Source organism: Haematobia irritans, chromosome 1 (genome assembly GCF_050003625.1).
Source record: "Haematobia irritans isolate KBUSLIRL chromosome 1, ASM5000362v1, whole genome shotgun sequence".
Lineage (NCBI taxonomy): Eukaryota > Metazoa > Arthropoda > Insecta > Diptera > Muscidae > Haematobia > Haematobia irritans.
The window spans coordinates 89,809,844-89,830,583 of NC_134397.1; the positions used below are offsets into that span (position 1 = coordinate 89,809,844).

The following is a 20,740-nucleotide window of genomic DNA, read 5'->3' on the forward strand; positions in this document are numbered from 1 at the left end:
TTCAACAGATTTATATAGTCTATTTTTAACCCTATAGTTTTTATTAATTTTAATTGAATGTGTAGGTTATGTTAGAACAAAACACAAATGACAAGAACCAAATTTATTTGTCTTTTGCATAATTCAAAAAATTATAAAATATTGAATATGTTTTATAAGAAGCACACATTTTCTTTTATTTCAAATAAAGCTAAATACGATTTTGGGGGCGCAATATATAAATTTTTTGAATTAAATTTATAGCCAATTTCAATTAATTATTTAATTGGATGAATCAAATAGTTGATTGACTTTTGTCGCGAAACGAATTAAAATTTTAATTGATTCAATTAAAACTGTGATTGAATTTGATGTTAGAAAGTCAATTAAATTTTTAATTGAAAATCGTGTTGGTTTTCAATCAAAATGGGTGATTGATACTATCATTTTCGTGATTGAAGACATTTCAATTAAAAAATAATTGAATCCGCGATTTTCGTGATTGAAATCAAAAAAAAATTTTTGTGTGTAGGTAAAATCTTTAAATTTATTTCCGGGATGCGTACTATCATCAACACTTCCCGGAGATAAATTTAAATATGAGAGAGCGAAAACAAATATCAAGGTGTAGAGGGCTATGAGATAAAAATTGCTTTATGTGTAAATTTTTATCCAAGGCAGCTCTGGCCACGAACAATAACATACTAATAAATACATTAATATACTTTCTATTATAATTTTCAATCATCGTTTTGGTATTGCTTTTGTGGTTTTTAACTCAGAAATTTATCAAGCCCACAAATGTTTTTGATATTTTTCGGCGTAAACGGCAGTACATTTGAGAAACACATCGACGTAAATTTCATGAAATTTCATGGTGCTTCCGTTTTGTTATGACAAAACTGCGCCTTCTTCTACATTGTCTTTGTTTTGTGCATTTGTTTAGGGGAAACTATTAGAAATAAAATTATTATTAACAAAAATACAAAATAGTGTTCTATGCGCAAAATTATTTCGTATAATTAAGATATACGAAACAGTTTTAATTAATCAATAAAATCTTTGCATAATAAAGAAATATCTATGTATCAGCGATGGAAAATTCAGTACCATAGTACTTTTTCACCCTGATAAATTCCGTAGTACCCCCGAGAATGATTTAGTATCTTTTGTGTATACAGTTTTGAGTCGATATCAGATTTATGGTACAATAGTTTTGACAACATATTTTAATATTTTAAGAATGCCTTTAACAAACTTATTTACTTATGGTCTTTTACAAATTTGGCAAAACAGACAAGTTCATGTGGGAAGAAAATCTCAATTTTGTAAAAGCCAGAGTCAAAAACAGATTTGCTGGAATTAAAAATTCCCCAAAAAAAAAAACATGTGATTCTTTATAACGCTTCCCCACGAACACTTTCTAGATAAGAAATTATCGAGCACGTACTAAATTAATGTGAAGCATTACAGTCACGGTTGAAACTTGACACAAAAATAATCTACCAACATTTGAAAAAAATCTTACAAAAACATACCAAAAAATTATTTTTTCTTCAGAAAGTTTTTTTTTTTTTCATTAAAAAAACTATGATTTTTGGTAGAATTCTACCAACTGTGGCAACCGTGATTACAATACTACGGTAGTCTTTGGAAGCGGATATAAAACTAGATTATTGCCAAGAATTTTCTAATAATTTTTTTGTTGAAATTTAGTTAAAAGTACTATTTCGCTCACAAAAATACATTTTTCGTACCAAATGTGTCTAATGAAGACATTAATACTATATATTTTTTGTCTCCGTTGTAATATAAAAATGTGCGGACTAAAAACGAAAAATTTGAAAAATTCAATTGTTTATATATAAAGGGTGATTCTTTTGAGGTTAGGATTTTCATGCATTAGTATTTGACAGATCACGTGGGATTTCAGACATGGTGTCAAAGAGAAAGATGCTCAGTATGCTTTGACATTTCATCATGAATAGACTTACTAACGAGCAACGCTTGCAAATCATTGAATTTTATTACCAAAATCAGTGGCAGAAAATCCGCTTTTTTATCGACAAATTTTGTTCAGCGATGAGGCGCATTTCTGGTTGAATGGCTACGTAAATAAGCAAAATTGCCGCATTTGGAGTGAAGAGCAACCAGAAGCCGTTCAAGAACTGCCCATGCATCCCGAAAAATGCACTGTTTGGTGTGGTTTGTACGCTGGTGGAATCATTGGACCGTATTTTTTCAAAGATGCTGTTGGACGCAACGTTACGGTGAATGGCGATCGCTATCGTTCGATGCTAACAAACTTTTTGTTGCCAAAAATGGAAGAACTGAACTTGGTTGACATGTGGTTTCAACAAGATGGCGCTACATGCCACACAGCTCGCGATTCTATGGCCATTTTGAGGGAAAACTTCGGAGAACAATTCATCTCAAGAAATGGACCGGTAAGTTGGCCACCAAGATCATGCGATTTGACGCCTTTAGACTATTTTTTGTGGGGCTACGTCAAGTCTAAAGTCTACAGAAATAAGCCAGCAACTATTCCAGCTTTGGAAGACAACATTTCCGAAGAAATTCGGGCTATTCCGGCCGAAATGCTCGAAAAGTTGCCCAAAATTGGACTTTCCGAATGGACCACCTAAGACGCAGCCGCGGTCAACATTTAAATGAAATTATCTTCAAAAAGTAAATGTCATGGACCAATCTAACGTTTCAAATAAAGAACCGATGAGATTTTGCAAATTTTATGCGTTTTTTTTTTAAAAAAAGTTATCAAGCTCTTAACAAATCACCCTTTATATATATATATATATATATATATTATATATATATATATATATATATATATATATATATATATATATATATATATATATATATATATATATATATATATATATATATATATATATATATATATATATATATATATATATATATATATATATATATATATATATATATATATATATATATATATATATATATATATATATATATATATATATATATATATATATATATATTTATATATATATATATATATATATAAAGAATGGGAAAAAGTTTAACAAAATACAGATTAATATGTACAACATTTCAAACTTTTAGCGTCCCGCACGCACAGCAAAAACATGTTTGGACATGGTTGCCGCATCCATTTAATGCTTATTTAGAGTATGTAATTGTCGCGAAAACCACGTATTTTGTCTTTGTAAAAATAATTTTCGAGCGGAGAAAAATATATGTTGGCAATAAGCATTTAAATGGTTCTCAAATGCCGCAAACATGTTCTATTATTTAAATGATAGAATTTGAGACCATTATATGGTCAGGAAAATCATGTATCTGACCATTCCATTTTTTTACTTTTTTGCAGAGAAAAAAATATTTTTATAGTTTACGTATAGACATGTCTACAACCATTACATGGCCATAAAGACCATGTACATTGTTTTCGTGACCATTTAATTTTTTAATTTTTTTGCAGCGACAAGAATTTTATAAAAACATTGAGCAGGTACACACGATTTTCATTTTGCGCGTCAGTCGTGTGTTGATTGTTTCTTGGAATGGAAGGAGAGTACGGAATTATTGTGTTTTGTGTTAATTTATTTATTCAGAAATGGCACGTGGTTTTATGTGAATACAAAAAAGGAAAGTGTAATTGAAAAAAAATATACCTGGTTTTTGTTCTGCATTTTGATATATGGTATAATTTATTTTTATTTGCAGTTACATGATGTCTGCATTGGTACATTTGATGGGCACAAAGTAGATATGGATTACTTATTGTTGATATTGAACCAAACTAGAGTGTGTAAAAATATGTGAAGTTTGCTTGCACGACATTATAAATACAAATAAACAATGAATTAGTTTATAAATAAATAAAAACAAATAAATAAAGTTGATTTTGTGTTTTCTTTTCTCAAGTGGCGTCCTTTTTTCGACGACGAAAAAAGTTTTTTCATAAAAATCCAAACATTTTAGGTTGTGACCATGTTCTTTTAACTAGAAGAAAAACATTTTTGACGAATAACATAACATTTTAGATCGTGACCATTGTCTTTTAATGGAAACAAAATTCTTTTTATCAATATAATAACATTTTAGATGAGGACAATTGTATTTTTCTTAGAACCATGTTCACTGAGCCAACATGGTTGCAGGTTAAAATGTTACATGGTCGCCGCAAAAATAGCTGCTATCATATTATTTTGCTCTTCGAATATGATTGTAGCAATCATGTTTCTTCTCTGCGTGCGGGAGCCGAGTTGACTGATCACTACAGTAGACATGTAGACACCTATGAAACAGTTGTGTGAGCAAGAATTTTTTCTTTGTATTTGCAAAAATGCCTATTTTTCAGAGCTGCTCATTCATTTGGCACATAGAGCTCCGAGAACAAGAACTAACAAACAAAACAGCACTTTTCAAAAACAAGTAAGGAAAGTCTAAAGTCGGGCGGGGCCGACTATATTATACCCTTCACCACTTTGTAAGCCCACATTTTCGATACCATATCAAATCCGTCCATGTGTTGGATGCTATATGAATCCATACACATATATTCTGTATATCTGAGCAGATCTGTACAGAGTTCTGCAATACTTATAGATTTTACATTTATGTCGGCTAATGCGCTGAGGTGGAACACAATGTTAGTAAAAAAAAATATAGGAAACATTTAAATATGAACCAATTTTGAGGCAACTTCGTAAAAGTGTATTTATGATTTATTAGTCTATAGATGTGTACTGGAGTAATAGGAAAATTTGAGTCATTTTGATAAGTTTTCGACTTAGCAGTGGCGATTTGATAAGGAAAATGTAGGTATTTCGGCCAGTTTTGCCTAAATAGGAAAAACATATATATGGAATCTATATCGAAATCTGAACCGATTGCAATCAAATTTCACATGCATAGTTACTATGTTGAATCTACTCCCTGTGCAAAATTTCACGTAAATCGTATAACAACTTTGACCTCTGTGGTAATATGACCGAAAATCGGGCGAAAGATATATACGGGAGCTATATCAAAATCTGAACCGATTTCAACCAAAATAAGCACGCATATGCAGAACCTTAATTCTACAGCCTGTGCAAAGTTTCAAGTTCAATTCTACTCCCTCTGCAAAATTTCACGTAAATCAGAGTAGCACTTTTGCCTCTGTGGGCATATTAGTCCAAATCGGGCGAATGATATATATGGGGGCTATATCTAAATCTGAACCGACTTCAACTAAATTTTGCACAATTAACGATACTATAAAACGTACTCCTTGTGCAAAATTTCAAGCAACTCAGGGCATAACTCTGGCTTTTGAGGCAACATAAATCCAAATCGGACGAAAGATATATATGGGAGCTATATCTAAATCGGAACCGATTTTAACCAAATTAAGCACAATTAACGATACTATTAAACGTACTCCTTGTACAAAATTTTAATCAAATCAGGCCAAAACTCTGGCTTTTGAAGCCATATAAGTCAAAATCGGACGAAAGATATATAGGGGAGCTATATCGAAATCTGAACCGATTTCAACTAAATTTGGCACAATTAACGATACTATTAAACGTACTTGTTGTGCAAAATTTGAAGCAAATCAGGCTTTTGGGGCCATATAAGTCCAAATCGGAGGAAAGGTATATATGGGAGCTATATATAAATCTGAACCGATTTAGCTGATATTTGGCAGTTTTTACCGGACTGACAAAACATTCAGATGTACAAAATTTGAAGAACGTCGGTTCATAAATACGTGAATTATGATCAAATCGGTGATAATTATATATGGCAGCTATATCTAAATCTGAACCGATTTTTTCCAAAATCAATAGCGATTGTCTTCTACCCGAAGAAAGACGTTATGTCAAATTTGAGGACGATTGGACTTAAACTGCGACCTGTACTTTGTGCACAAAATTACATATACAGACGGACAGACAGACAGACAGACAGACAGACAGACAGACAGACAGACAGACAGACGGACATCGCTAAATCGACTCAGAATTTAATTCTAAGCCGATCGGTATACTAAAAGATGGGTCTATGACAATTATTTCTTGGCGTTACATACAAATGCACAAACTTATTATACCCTGTACCACAGTAGTGGTGAAGGGTATAAAGAGCTGAGCCGAGAGTTACGGAGTCATATCGAATAATGAATTTAGGAACGTTATATTTTTCTAATTTAAAGATATTCATCACATTTTCTTTACACCACAACAGGTGAAAAACGTATTTTTTTATCCGTGTATCTAAAACCTCTTTTGGCTTCAGGAATTGTACCCCATTCTCATGGGTCAATTACATATTTAACTTTTGCTTTCCCTTGAAACTGTGTTTGTAAACATCCTGTGCGGATTCAAAATTATTGTAAAATTCAAAACATTACGCTGCAAAGCGCTATTTCGACTTCTTTAGTCTATTGATCTTAAAAAGATTATAGCCCATAAAGCAATGTTAGGATACTGCTCCAGAATAAAAAAAAAATAAAATAAAATATCAATGGAATTAAGCATTTTTGTCAACGAATATAGTGAAACCAAAGAAAGCAAAAAAACTATGCGATTGTCTTAACGTTTGTCTCGCTTGCACGTCTCTATACGCCTTCCTCCCAGTCTCCAGTGTGGCACTTGCTCAAATATTCATTTTGCTAAAAACTTCATTACGCCAGCTTCAACGACAAGAAGGAGGTTGAGGAATTTAAATATTTTAACAGGCTTTTATTAAGCACTTCGGTGCCATGTTTTCCAAGCAAAGTGCTGAATTAAAAAGGCAAAAAAAAAACAGAGAGGCTAAAGAAAATTAAAAGACAAGTAGTATGCACGGAAATATAGGGACGATATACGCTGCATAGAGTACACATAGACATGTGTACGACATGGCTGTCGTTGTTGTCGCTATTGCTCTGGAGTTGTTGTTTATTCCCAGAGTGTGTGTACTTTACTGTCAAGACAAAGAACTGACAACAACTTGAGAATTGTACTGCTATGGTAGTTGTTTACGTTTGTTCTCAAGTGGTACTACACTAAGTACTTTCTAGGCTCTCTCACACACACACACATATACACATTCGCAATGTTTCATAAAATCCAGACTCTTTGTAAGCTATGGTAATGTTTGGGTTTTCACTCGGGTGGTCAAACAGCGAATTCAACTGACATCGAATGCAATGCGAACCGTTTTATGACCAGTACTGAAATACGTTAAGCTTCTACACCACAACCATAGCCACAAACCATTCGAACAAAAGAGAATAAGACCCCACTACACTGCAATCAACTAAATTATTTTAACTTTAATTCGGATATGTTTTAAAGCTCTCTCGAGCTTCTCCATTTTGAGTGTGCATCAACAAACAAAAATTTTTTTATTGTATAAATATACAGTATTTATAATTGTCTATCATCAAAAGATGTGTATGACTGAAAAGGGAAATTAACATATAGTTGTTTAACTCAATCAGAATTTTTACTCTTATGGAATTGGTTTTAGTGGACATGACATAAAGTTTTCTTTACACAAAGAATAAAAATAAGATTAAGCTAAAGGGTGATTTGTTAAGAGCTTGATAACTTTTTTTAAAAAAAAAACGCATAAAATTTGCAAAATCTCATCGGTTCTTTATTTGAAACGTTAGATTGGTCCATGACATTTACTTTTTGAAGATAATTTCATTTAAATGTTGACCGCGGCTGCGTCTTAGGTGGTCCATTCGGAAAGTCCAATTTTGGGCAACTTTTTCGAGCATTTCGGCCGGAATAGCCCGAATTTCTTCGGAAATGTTGTCTTCCAAAGCTGGAATAGTTGCTGGCTTATTTCTGTAGACTTTAGACTTGACGTAGCCCCACAAAAAATAGTCTAAAGGCGTCAAATCGCATGATCTTGGTGGCCAACTTACCGGTCCATTTCTTGAGATGAATTGTTCTCCGAAGTTTTCCCTCAAAATGGCCATAGAATCGCGAGCTGTGTGGCATGTAGCGCCATCTTGTTGAAACCACATGTCAACCAAGTTCAGTTCTTCCATTTTTGGCAACAAAAAGTTTGTTAGCATCGAACGATAGCGATCGCCATTCACCGTAACGTTGCGTCCAACAGCATCTTTGAAAAAATACGGTCCAATGATTCCACCAGCGTACAAACCACACCAAACAGTGCATTTTTCGGGATGCATGGGCAGTTCTTGAACGGCTTCTGGTTGCTCTTCACTCCAAATGCGGCAATTTTGCTTATTTACGTAGCCATTCAACCAGAAATGAGCCTCATCGCTGAACAAAATTTGTCGATAAAAAAGCGGATTTTCTGCCACTGATTTTGGTAATAAAATTCAATGATTTGCAAGCGTTGCTCGTTAGTAAGTCTATTCATGATGAAATGTCAAAGCATACTGAGCATCTTTCTCTTTGACACCATGTCTGAAATCCCACGTGATCTGTCAAATACTAATGCATGAAAATCCTAACCTCAAAAGAATCACCCTTTATTAGAAAAAACGTTTAGTGTATAATCGGTGTCAATTACCCAGTACCTGAACATACCTAACCTCTTTTGGTGAAAAAAAGTAATTATAAAAGTAAATAAATATCTCTAATTTCTAATGGGAGCCACCCTAGTGCAATGGTTAACATGCCCACCTTGTATGCAAAACGTCAAATTCTATTCTATTCATAATCTGCATGAGCGTGCGTGAGAAATAAAGTCTGTTCGTGAATGTGAGTGAATAAAATTTCTGCAAAATCACATTCACGAAAAAAATCCATAATCAATTGTTATTCGTGAGTTAACTGACAATAATTTAGCTGTCGAAGCAACAATTTTGTTGCCTTTGCTCAGTCCCGGTTGGAAAATTTGTGAGTCTCGTGAATTTTGTGAATTGTCGTGAATCGTGCGTGAGCGTGAGTCGTGAAAAGTAGTTCGTGCGTGAATACAGATTTTCATTTCGTGATTTGCTACCACACGTATCGTGCATGAATAAACATTTTGTTTCATGAATGTGTGTGAGTGAAATTTCACTAACGCGCACTCCTCCAATATTGACTTGAAACTTGGTACAAGTACACACAAAAAAAATTTTTTTGATTTCAATCACGAAAATCGCAGATTCAATCATTTTTTTAATTGAAATGTCTTCAATCACGAAAATGATAGTATCAATCACCCATTTTGATTGAAAACCAACACGATTTTCAATTAAAAATTTAATTGACTTTTGTCACGGAATCAATTATTTGTGTGATTGAATCAATTAAAAACGTGATTGATTTTTAACATAAAATTCAATCACAGTTTCAATTGAATCAATTAAAATTTTAATTAATTTCGCGACAAAAATCAATCAACTATTTGATTCATTCAATTAAATAATTAATTGAAATTGGCTATAAATTTCAATCAAAAAATTTATATATTGCGACCCCAAAATCGTATTTAATTTTATTTGAAATAAAAGAAAATATGTGTTTCTTATAAAACATATTTAACATTTTATTATTTTTATACCCACCACCATAAAATGGTGACGGGGGTATAATAAGTTTGTCATTCCGTTTGTAACACATCGAAATATCGATTTCCGACTATATAAAGTATATATATTCTTGATCAGGGAGAAATTCTAAGACGATATAAGCATGTCCGTCTGTCCGTCTGTCTGTCTGTCTGTCTGTCTGTCTGTTGTAATCACGCTACAGCCTTCAATAATGGCACTATCGTCCCAAAATTTGGCACAGATTAGTTTTTTGTTTGCAGGCAGGTCAAGTTCGAAGATGGGCTATATCGGTCCAAGTTTTGATATAGTCCCCATATAAACCGACCTCCCGATTTGGGGTCTTGGGCCTATAAAAACCGTAGTTTTTACCAGATTTGGAAATCTAAAGGTATTTTGGGACCATAAATAGGTGTGTCGAAAATGGTCCGTATCGGTCCATGTTTTAGTATAGCCCCCATATAGACCGATCTCCCGATTTTGCTTCGTAGGCGTCTAGAAGCAGTATTTTCTATCCGATTTGTCTGAAATTGAAAATCCAGAGTTATTTTAGGACCATAAGGAGGTGTATCGAAAATCGTTCGTACCGGTCCATGTTTTGATATAGCCCTCATATAGACCGATCTCCCGATTTTGCTTCTTGGGCGTCTAGAAACTAGAATATAAACCAACCTCCCGATTTGGAGTCTTGGGCCTATAAAAACCGTAGTTTTTATCCAATTTGCCTGAAATTGAAAATATAGAGGTATTTGAGGACCATAAAAAGGTGTGCCGAAAATGGTTCTCATCTGTCCATGTTTTTGTATAGCCCCCATATAGACCGATATCCCGATTTTGCTTTTAGGGCTTCTAGAAACTATATTTACCATCCGATTTGCCTGAAATTGGAAATCTAGAGGTATTTGAGGACCATAAAAAGGTGTGCCGAAAATGGTGCTCATCGGTCCATGTTTTGATATAGCCCCCATAGAGACTGATTTCCCAATTTAGCTTCTTGGGCTTCTAGAAACTATATTTTCTATCCGATTTTCCTGAAATTGAAAATGTAGAGTTCTTTTGGGACCATAAAAAAGTGTACCAAAAATGGTGCCCATCGGTCCATTTTTTGGTATAGCCCCCATATAGACCGATCTCCCATTTTGCTTCTTGGGCTTCTAGAAACTATATTTAACATCCGCTTTGCCTGAAATTCTTGAGCTACAATAAACTGTATTTATTACATGATTTGCCTGAAATTCGAAATCTAGAGGGATTTTTAGACCACAAATAAGAGTGCCGAAATTGAGGTATATCGGTCCATTTTTTGGTATAACCCCCATATAGACTGATCTCTCGATTTTTACTTCTTGGGCGTCTAGAGACTATATTTTCTGGCCGATTCGTTTGAAATTGAAAATCTGGAGGTATTTTAAGATCACAAATATATGAGTAGCAAATGGTTCCTATCGGTTCATGTTTTGGTATATATACACCGATCTCCTGGCTTTATTTCTTGGGCTTCTAGAATCCGTAGTTTTTATCCGATTTGCTGGAAATTAGTAATCTATAATAAAATTTTAGACAAACGAAATTTCTTTTTCTTATAAAGTGTTTTCGTTTATTCAACGATTGTCTCTAAAATTTGTGTCAAAAGAAAACTTTGCTTGTCTAAAATTACGTTTCTCAAAAAAGAAAACACTTCTTTCAGGGTATAGCAGGCGCACTGATCATGAAAATTGCTTCAAACTGAAAGTAAAAGTTCCAGATTTTACTCATCGTATTTAAATAAATGCGGAAAATCTACAGATTTAAGATTTTAAGTCAAGGCGTAATTTCAACATATACACGATATGTTTATATTTTCTCCAAAAACTCAAACAAAATTGGTTCTCATAAATCCAGAATCTTATCTGGCCTTCATAGGTAGAATCTTTAAAGTTTGTCTTCGGGAGCTGGCTCGTTTGGGAGAAGATTGGTCATGAAACCCCCTACAATTCTATATATTATCAAGTAACCCACTACGACGGAGAGTTTTCATAGTAAACTATTATACTTGATTCATGGTGGTGGGTATTTAAAATTCGGCCCGGCCGAATTTACTGCTTTATATACTTGTTTGAATTATGCAATAGACAAATAAATTTGGATCCTGTCATTTGTGGTTTCTTCTAACATAACTTACAAATACAATTACATAAATTATATAAATCATTATCTTCCTTGTAATAATAACCATGTTAGCATGGTCCTTCTAATATGTAGATGCGCCTAGATATCCAATAAGTCAGCAGCCTGTAAGCTAAATTAGTTTTTCTGAAAGTAAACAGAATAATTCGAATTTAATTTTGTTCAATTAAAAGTTAATTTTGTTAAACATTACCTGCATAGAATATCAAGTTCAATTCTTAGTTCCAGGTTGCAGATTTATAATCTTCTTTTGCAGTTGTAGTCTTTTAGCATAAAAAGGTGTATTAAGGAGTTCGGTAATTTAATTTTAGTAACAATTCCTTTCCAAAATTTCCGCACATTGAAATCGTCCAATCATAGACAAAAATAATGGGAAACCAATGTAATATTTGGTATTATATTGATGATACTTTGCAAATTCTAAAAATAGAAAAAATATATAAATGGGAAATACATATTTTTATTATTTTCGGATATTTTTCATATTTTTAAATCCAAAAGAAAGAACTTTTTTACCATTACATAATTCAACTCATTAGTTTATATATCAGATATACTACTCTCTACTTGGGTTCAAACTGAAAAAGGCAGGTAAAACAAAAATACAATTTAATGCCAACGCCACTTCGCAACTTCAAGGCGAATCTTCCAACAAACCCATACCGCTCTTGGTTTTAAAAAGCTAGGAGTGAAAAAAATTATAATTTTAAAAGATCAATATGGTACCCACTTTTTTGTTGCAAACATATTCTTACATATTTGATAAAATGATGGAGTTAATGGGATTGGTTGGTCAATTTTACGAAATAAAATTGGTTACTAAAAGAAATGAATAAAAAATATATTATTTTAGTCCGTTTAATGTAAACAGGCTTCAATGGAAAACGGTATTCACATTTCACAATTTCTTACCTTCAATAAACGTAGATTGTTTTCTATTTTTACAATACCACAAAACACCAACACAGGTAATTTCAAATGCGTTCTCTCATATATTTTTTCAAACCTTTACCACGTGGCCATTTGTTGTTGCAGACTTTATTTATTTCAACCCTTTGCTATGATTTGTTGTTGCGATCAAAATATTTATGTTCACACTTTCAATGCAGCAGACAGAATGTCGCCAATCATGTTTTTCAATTTACGCGAAAAACAAAAACCCAACCGTTCGTTACAAGTTACTTCTACAGACTGATCTCTCCATCATACATTGTTGAATAAATACCCATTCTCTTGTTCTCTTTTCGCTCTTTCCATTGCTCAAAACTATTAAATTTCAATCACAAAGGTGATTGGATCAATCACATGTGTAATTGCAAACGGAAAAAATTTCAATCTCGTTTGTAATTGAAAATTATTTCCGAATTGATTAACACATTGATTGAATCAATTAATATTTTAATTGGAAACGTAACAAATGTCAATCATTTTTTTTAATTGGGTTTTATTCGGATTTGATTAAATAATTAATTGAATCAATTAACATATTAATTGAATCCGTTTTCAAATTCAATTAAGTGTTTAATTGAAAAAATGTTGGTGATAATTTTTTGTGTGTAGTTGTTATCGATGTGGGACAAATTTCATCCGATCCGGTTGAAACTTGATTCGTGCAAAAATTGAACTCCACAGCCTTTTGGAGGAGCAAATATCATCCGATTCGATTGAAATTTGATTCGTGGTGTAAGTATATGGCCCCTTACATACTTGCCAAAATTGGTCTATATCGGTCCATACTTATACATAGCCACCATATAAACCAATCCCCAGATTTGACCTCAAGAGCCTTTCATCCGATTCGATTACAATTTTGTAAGTTGAGTTAGTATATGGCCTTTAACGACGATGCTTAAATTGGTTAATATCGGTCCTTAATTATATAGGCCCCTATATTAACCGCACAAAAATAGGTTCCTATCGGATCGTAATTATTTATGGACTCCCCTAAATATACCGGGCAAGAACTAAATTATATAGGTATGTAATCTGCCTTGTTTTCTGGCATATACCCCATTCGTACTAGGTTAGGTGGCAGCCCGATGTATCAGGCTCACTTAGACTATTCAGTCCATTGTGATACCACATTGGTGAACTTCTCTCTTATCTCTGAGTGCTGCCCGATTCCATGTTAAGCTCAATGACAAGGAACCTCCTTTTCATAGCCGAGTACGAACGGCGTTCCACATTGAAGTGAAACCACTTAGAGAAGCTTTGAAACCCTCAGAAATGTCACCAGCATTACTGAAGTGGGATAATCCACCGCTGAAAAACTTTTTGGTGTTCGATCGAAGCAGGAATCGAACCCACGACCTTGTGTATGCAAGGCGGACATGCTAACCATTGCACCACGGTGGCTCCCTTTAATCTTGCCATCGGCGAGTTTTACCACAACCCAAGTAATTCGATTGTGGATTACAGCTTTTAGTACAAGTTTTTACGCAATCCATGATGGTGGATTCACTGTTTTTTCAGTGCGTCGAGCAATGTTAAGCTCATTGATGAGGGGCCTTCTTTTCGTAGCCGTTCGACGTGCTACAGTATCTTGGGGAAGTTGTGAAACACTAATTTCATTGAACACATCTGTAGATCTATATTCTCCAGTTCGTTGAAAAGTGAGCCGATCTCTAAAGAGGAAGTCATTTTATAACCGCATGAAGTAAAAAAAGTTGTCGTTTGTCAAAAAGATTTCTGTTCCTGAAAATACGAATGCGAATTTTATTTTCCAGATTAAGACTCGACTTCCAGTAGAAATAAAGCTATGTTTCAAGTAAAAACGTCTTTGAAAAAAAGTTTTGAAAAACATGTCCTATATTTGAACGATTTTTTTCTTTGTAGTCAAGATGCAAAAAGGCAACAAATTTAAATACTATTTCATTAAATTTAAAGAACTTTTCTGAAATATTAAAGTCAAGTTGACCTTAGCCCAAAATTTTTTTCTTTCATGTTATGATACCCATTTTTAAGTGAAATCACTTAATTATAAGGACAATACGACTTCACTGAAAAGTTTATCGACTTTTGGACAAGGAAAAAACTTTATATTAGAGAAATGCGTCTTCTATGATAAGCAATATTTGCATTTGTATTTAAAGACATGAAATCTTTGACCTCACGACAATATTTTTTTCAGTGTGATAGAATATGTTGTTTGTCTGAGTTCAATTTGGCTTTAATAATTTTAAAACATTCTTAAAAATTAATGAATTTGTCCCTAAATTTGATAACATTCTGTATCTTTCTCGAAGCAAAAAAGCGTTCAAATATACTTTTTTAACACTTAATTTTAAAGATGCTTTTTACTTAAAACATTGCATAATTTCTAATTGAAGGTGAATCTAAATTTGCGAATTTAGGTTGTTGTTAACACGTTTTTAGAAGACAGCACATTAAGCCGAAACCGAAAAATAACGAATATATTCACTACGGAGGACTCAGATTTAAAAGAGAGTTGTGTCTTAAAAGTATTCTTACTTCAAGTCTTCAATACCAAAATATTTGTTGTAAAGACAAACACTTTGGAAATTGAAATGTTTTTTTAGTGTGAAGAAAATATAAATAAATTCAAATTTGTTCGAATTTTACTCAGTAATGAGCTGAAACAACATAAAAACCGGTGTACATATGAAGCTCACCCCCTTTCAAAAAGAGCCGTCCGCCACGAAAGCTCCGTTCAAAAGTCCCGATCAAATGAGCAGCCGTTTTTCAAAAGCTCATCGAAATATTCTATAGAATGAGATAGGCTAATAAATAATCCTTGATATCATTATGTTATATGTACTAGAGTACGCTATGTGTACTTGGTACCACAAACAGTCTCGAATAGGAATATGATTAGCCGTACAGTAAAGCATTATTTTTGGACGGTGAAAAGGTAATAAGTTTGTCGTAAGCATGTATTTGATTTCAACAAGCATTTTAAGTTTGGCGAGAAAACAAAATTTTGCGCAAAAATGTTGTTTAATTTTGTTAAAAATGTTTCATTAATAGGAGGTCATTTGAAAATTCGTCAACCTTATATTTTGAAACCCATTGAACTAATGATTTTCGATGGCTAATGACTTCTCCACCATCTATTTTCCTTTTTTCCATTCGAATGAACAAAATTATATCGCTTTACATCAATTTATCAATTGCTTGATAGCGGCCATATTTTAAGTTATTAGTTAAACGAAAGCCATTAGAAAATAACCTTTAAAGCCTCCCAATGGGACACATAAATATTACCTTCGTAACATAGCAAAAAAAAAAAAAAAAAAAGAGAGAAAAACACAAGCTCATCGTATCACAGACACATCAAATGTCGCGCGCATCAATGTCACCCAAGGGAGCAAAATTGTATTCAAATTCTGTGTGGATACATCGGCAAGCAGAGCAACTTGGTGATCGATGTCCTTTGGGTGGTGGGGTGGTATGGCATGGAGGAGTGGTAATGGCATTCGAAAAAATTAAGCACTCTAAGCACTTTAAAATGCCACATTGAATGTTTTCTGGTCTAAGTGACAAATAAATACACTCTGACATTGAGGCACCACAAAAACGGGAGCAAAACAATCATTTTTCAAAAATTCAGAAAAATGAAGGAGGACAGAAGACATCAGTGGGAGCATAAGCAGAAAAATTGCTAACATGCTTCTTACATTTGTATGACTAATGATCTTTAATAAATCGAGTAATTCTTGTTTTTTCTAAAAAGCGTGATGCTGTGCGTTGTATTTTTTGTGACTAAATTCTGTTCGCTCAACTGTAAATCTCAATGTTTTCTCTTACATTGCGTAAATGACGTCTAACGAGAAAGAATTACAAAGAAATTGAAGGGAGTAAATTATACGCAAGTAAAACAAGAACAAGTAAGTAAAGTCTAAAGTTGGGCGGGGCCGACTATATTATACCCTTCACCACTATGTAGACCAACATTTGTGTTACATCTTGACTCCTTAATTTTTTTTGGGAGTTATTATGAAAGTTTATATTCTCATATGCAAATATTTATATCTTAATCGATTCGGAGACCATTTTTTGTACTTCTATAAAATCTCTAGAATTAAAATTTAAATCGACCAACGCCCTGGGACGAAACTCAATGTTAGTAAAAAAAATAATAAAATATGGAAAATATAAAGCAAGAGCCATTTTAATCCAATTGTACAAACGATCATTTATGGTTTATCGGCCGATACATATGTATTCGAGATATAGGACAACTTGAGTAATATTTACAATTTTTACTACTTAGCAGTGGTGATTTTACAAGGATAATGGTTAGATCTCCCCAAGATATGTGGTCAATTGTGGGTTGTGATACATTATTTCCCAAACTCTGAAGTACATATATATGGGAGCTATATCTAAATCTGAATCGATTTTAACCAAATTTGACATGCATAGTTAGAATAATAATTCTGCTATCTCTGCAAAATTTCACGTACATGGGTGAATAACTTTGACCTCCGTGGTCATATGAGTGTAAATCGGGCGAAAGATATATATGGGAGCTATATATAAATCCGAACCGATTTCAACCAAAATTTGGCACACTTAAAGGTACTATTGAACGTACTCATTGTGCAAAATTTGAAGCAAATCAGGGTGAAACCCTTGCTTTTGAGTCCACATAAGTACAAATCGGACGAATAATATATATGCAACTATATCTAAATCTGAACCGATTTTAACTAAATTTGGTACACTTAACGATACTATTAAACGTACTCATTGTGCAAAACTTGAAGGTTAGGTTAAAGTGGCGGCCCGATTAAGATTCAGACTCACTTAGACTATTCAGTCCATTATGATACCACATTTACTAAAAGTACCTATTACATATGGGCACTTCTAGTTTTAACCGCTGAACCTTCTCGATTATTTTCTTCTAAAGCTTCTTCAGAAATCTAAAGCTATATGCCCCTATAATTTGCTTACGCCTTAAACAAAATGCAGGACACTCACACATGAGGTGTTTAATTGATTCCTTTTACTCCGCATTATGACAGCTCTTACAATAGTCATTATACTTCGCGGCAATAGTTTTTGCAAAATCGCCTATCAGGCAGCGACCCGTTATAGCAGATAACAGGAGTAATATCTGACGTCTCGAGAACTCTAGCATATCTAGTGTGCGGTTTAAGTTTAAATGGGGCCATATTTGCTTGGTGTCGTTACAACCCTTACAGGGAAGATTTATCTGGAGGATCCGTAGGACCATCGAGATTTTCAATAACCGTCACATCAGCCGTTTCAATCGAGTCATCAAGAATGTCCTCTTCAGAGATCTCGGTTTCTCAATATAACCGCAATAACCATAGGTTCAACTTTGGTGAGTTTTGAGGCTGAAGAAACCTCTCGCATACGGTGTCTATCCATGTCTGCATCTTTGGTATCTCCCTCGACTTCGCAAGAGGATCCGCTTATTTCTGATTCAGACAGAGGCTTGTCCATTTCCCAGTGGATGAATTTGAATTTCGCTGCATGGTGGCTTAATATCCCACCACACTTGAAATTCGTAGTAGGTACTTATTACGAGGAGTTAGTCCGCTATTAAAAAAAACACGTCCGTTCCGTTCGACGGTTGAATTGATAATGCAAATGCAAAACTTGAAGCAAATCAGGACAAATGGAAAAAAGAACAAAATAAAAACAAGGTTTAACATAAAAATATAATTTTTTATAAAAAAAAACTGCAGCTGGTGAGATTTGAACCTGCGTTTTTTTTATTTTTTCATACATAATAATCAAGAATATCTCAGGAAGTAGTTTGAATGTTGTGCCGTGGTGTGATATTAGGTTCATATCACAAAAATTTAAATATACGTTTTGATTCTGTGTTCAATGGCGTTTGTGGCTGAGTGTGCTAAGGCGTTCTGTTATAGTGCCAACAGACCCAAGTTCAACCCCCGGTGGAAGCTGAGAAGTTGTTCAATTTGTAAAAATTATATAAAAGTGTAACGAAAATACTGATAAAAATAAAAAGTGAAATTGAAAAAAAAATTTTTGTTTTTTAAATTTCTTCATCCAAATGAACTTCCAAGGCACAACTTCTAAAGCAATGCAAAGGATCCGAAAATGGAGTACTTCCGTCCTATGACAAGCCCATGTAAAATTCATTGGAGATGATCCAAATTTGCACTACTTCGGGATCACAAATTGGGGATCCAAATTTTTGTGGAAGCACTTTTTTTCTGGGATGTTAATCGTTTCTGCGCCAATTTTGAATCACTTCTCGATCCAAAAAGAACATTTTCACGACGTTTTTTAGCAACATTTTTTTGGTGGATAGTTAATGATAAGGAATCATGAAGAAAGGAAATTGATATCTTGCAATCAAATGTGCTTTATATATTGAATTGAAGTGCATACTCTCTTGATATTAACATTTAATTGGAACTCTAAATTTACTCAAACTAAACTTATATTTGTACATATTGTTCAATAAGAATAATTGTGGATAACTGTGAATGGGTCCAAATCTTCTATAAAAAACACATCTGAATTAGGATGAACAAGACTGGTTTATGGGGACATGTTTCAGTTCCGGTCCAACTAAACTGTTTCAAGACTGGTACTTTGGGATGAGTCCAAGTCAAGTCCTAAGGTATAAATTTATCGCATAAGTAAATTGCAAACCCATGTTAATATGGCCGGTCCCTTCCATACGTTATGACCAGAAGTGGGACAGGTCCATGCCTATCATAGACTAGGCCTGTACCGGTCCTGGTACTAGTCCTGTCATAACATTAAAAAGACAATCATACTGAAAGTACAACACGAATTATGCCGTAGTTGTTTTTCAAATTCATTCAATCGCAATGAGTTGTGGATTTTTTTAATACAACTATAAAAAATGATTTTTATTTAGTTTTAATTTTTTATATTTTCGGTATGAGCAGGTTTGGGACAAAATAAAAATACAATAATTGTATTTTTTTTTTTGACATCTTAGGCACAATGCAAACCTTAAAGCATCGCTGTATAATTTACATCAACCATTCCCTTTGTGTTTTGCCAATTGCTTTGACACCTAATGTGAGAATATGATTAGCGCAGTGAAGCTAAGCAGAAGGAACCGTCCATCATTGCCTCATAAGCAATAACAGAGGAAATGATGTTGGGCATTGAATGAAAAAAATTTTGACAAATTTGACAGAATCCTGCTTACCGCATTTAACAAATTGTAATCTTATCACTAAGATGTCCTCCGGAGTTTGCCCTTTCGATTTTTTTTGTCTCTACCACCCATTGGTGTTGTTTGTTTATACAGCTCGCTGTTGTGACAAAAGGGGCCATGCTGCTTTGAAAATGTCACGTGCACAAAGAGCTCAGTGTGTCAAGTGATGTTTTACCATAGAATTTTCAGCTCAGCAGAGTTTAGCGGTACATTCTTATTCTGTTTACGATGTTCAGTTTTTTTGTAGCTCTGTTTGGTGTCAATGTCAGTGATAACATTCTACGTGCCACCCACGTACATCCTCTGTGCAATTTTCTTGGATTCAGTATCTAGGGAATTTGTTTGATATTTTCTCTTACGATTTCATGTGCGAATATTTAAACGGATGTGTCGATGAAAAGATTTGTGAACGTAACAAATTAGGTGGATAAAAACATGTAGCATAGGTAGAGCGAACTTGAGAATCCCTGGGAACTTGACGCAACAGACGCAAATTCTCAGGTTGCCTTCAAAGTCCTTGACTTAAGAATTTTAAATCTGGCATCGTTGATCCCAGGCTATAAATCAAGTTTGCTAATGTTGGTTCGCATCCGCAGAGTTTTTCGTACTTGATTCTATAAAACAAATTTTAATTTATTCATTTTTTGTTTTTTAGCTTTATTTCTTTAAAATAAAGTGTTGAACGTGGACCGACATGTACCAAATTGACATGTCGGTCCAAGTTAATGTTTCGTGTTTAATGTTTCACTTTTCATCCAATCTGTTTAAAATTTATTTTAAGATTTCGCAGATATTTTTTTAATGTTTCATTTTACTTTTCGTCCTACTCTAATGTATATGAGTCTTTTGACCTACCTCTGTATGGGTATTCAATCATCAAAGTTGCTCTCTAATGAAATTTATTGTTTATGGCATATTGTCAATTA

General features: G+C 33.6%; 1 protein-coding gene across 1 annotated transcript in view; it reads right to left on the reverse strand.

Annotated features, from left to right (window-relative positions):
- beat-Vc (beaten path Vc) overlaps nucleotides 1-20,740 on the reverse strand; it is a 633,967-nt gene that overhangs the window by 75,976 nt on the left and 537,251 nt on the right. The window lies entirely within an intron of this gene.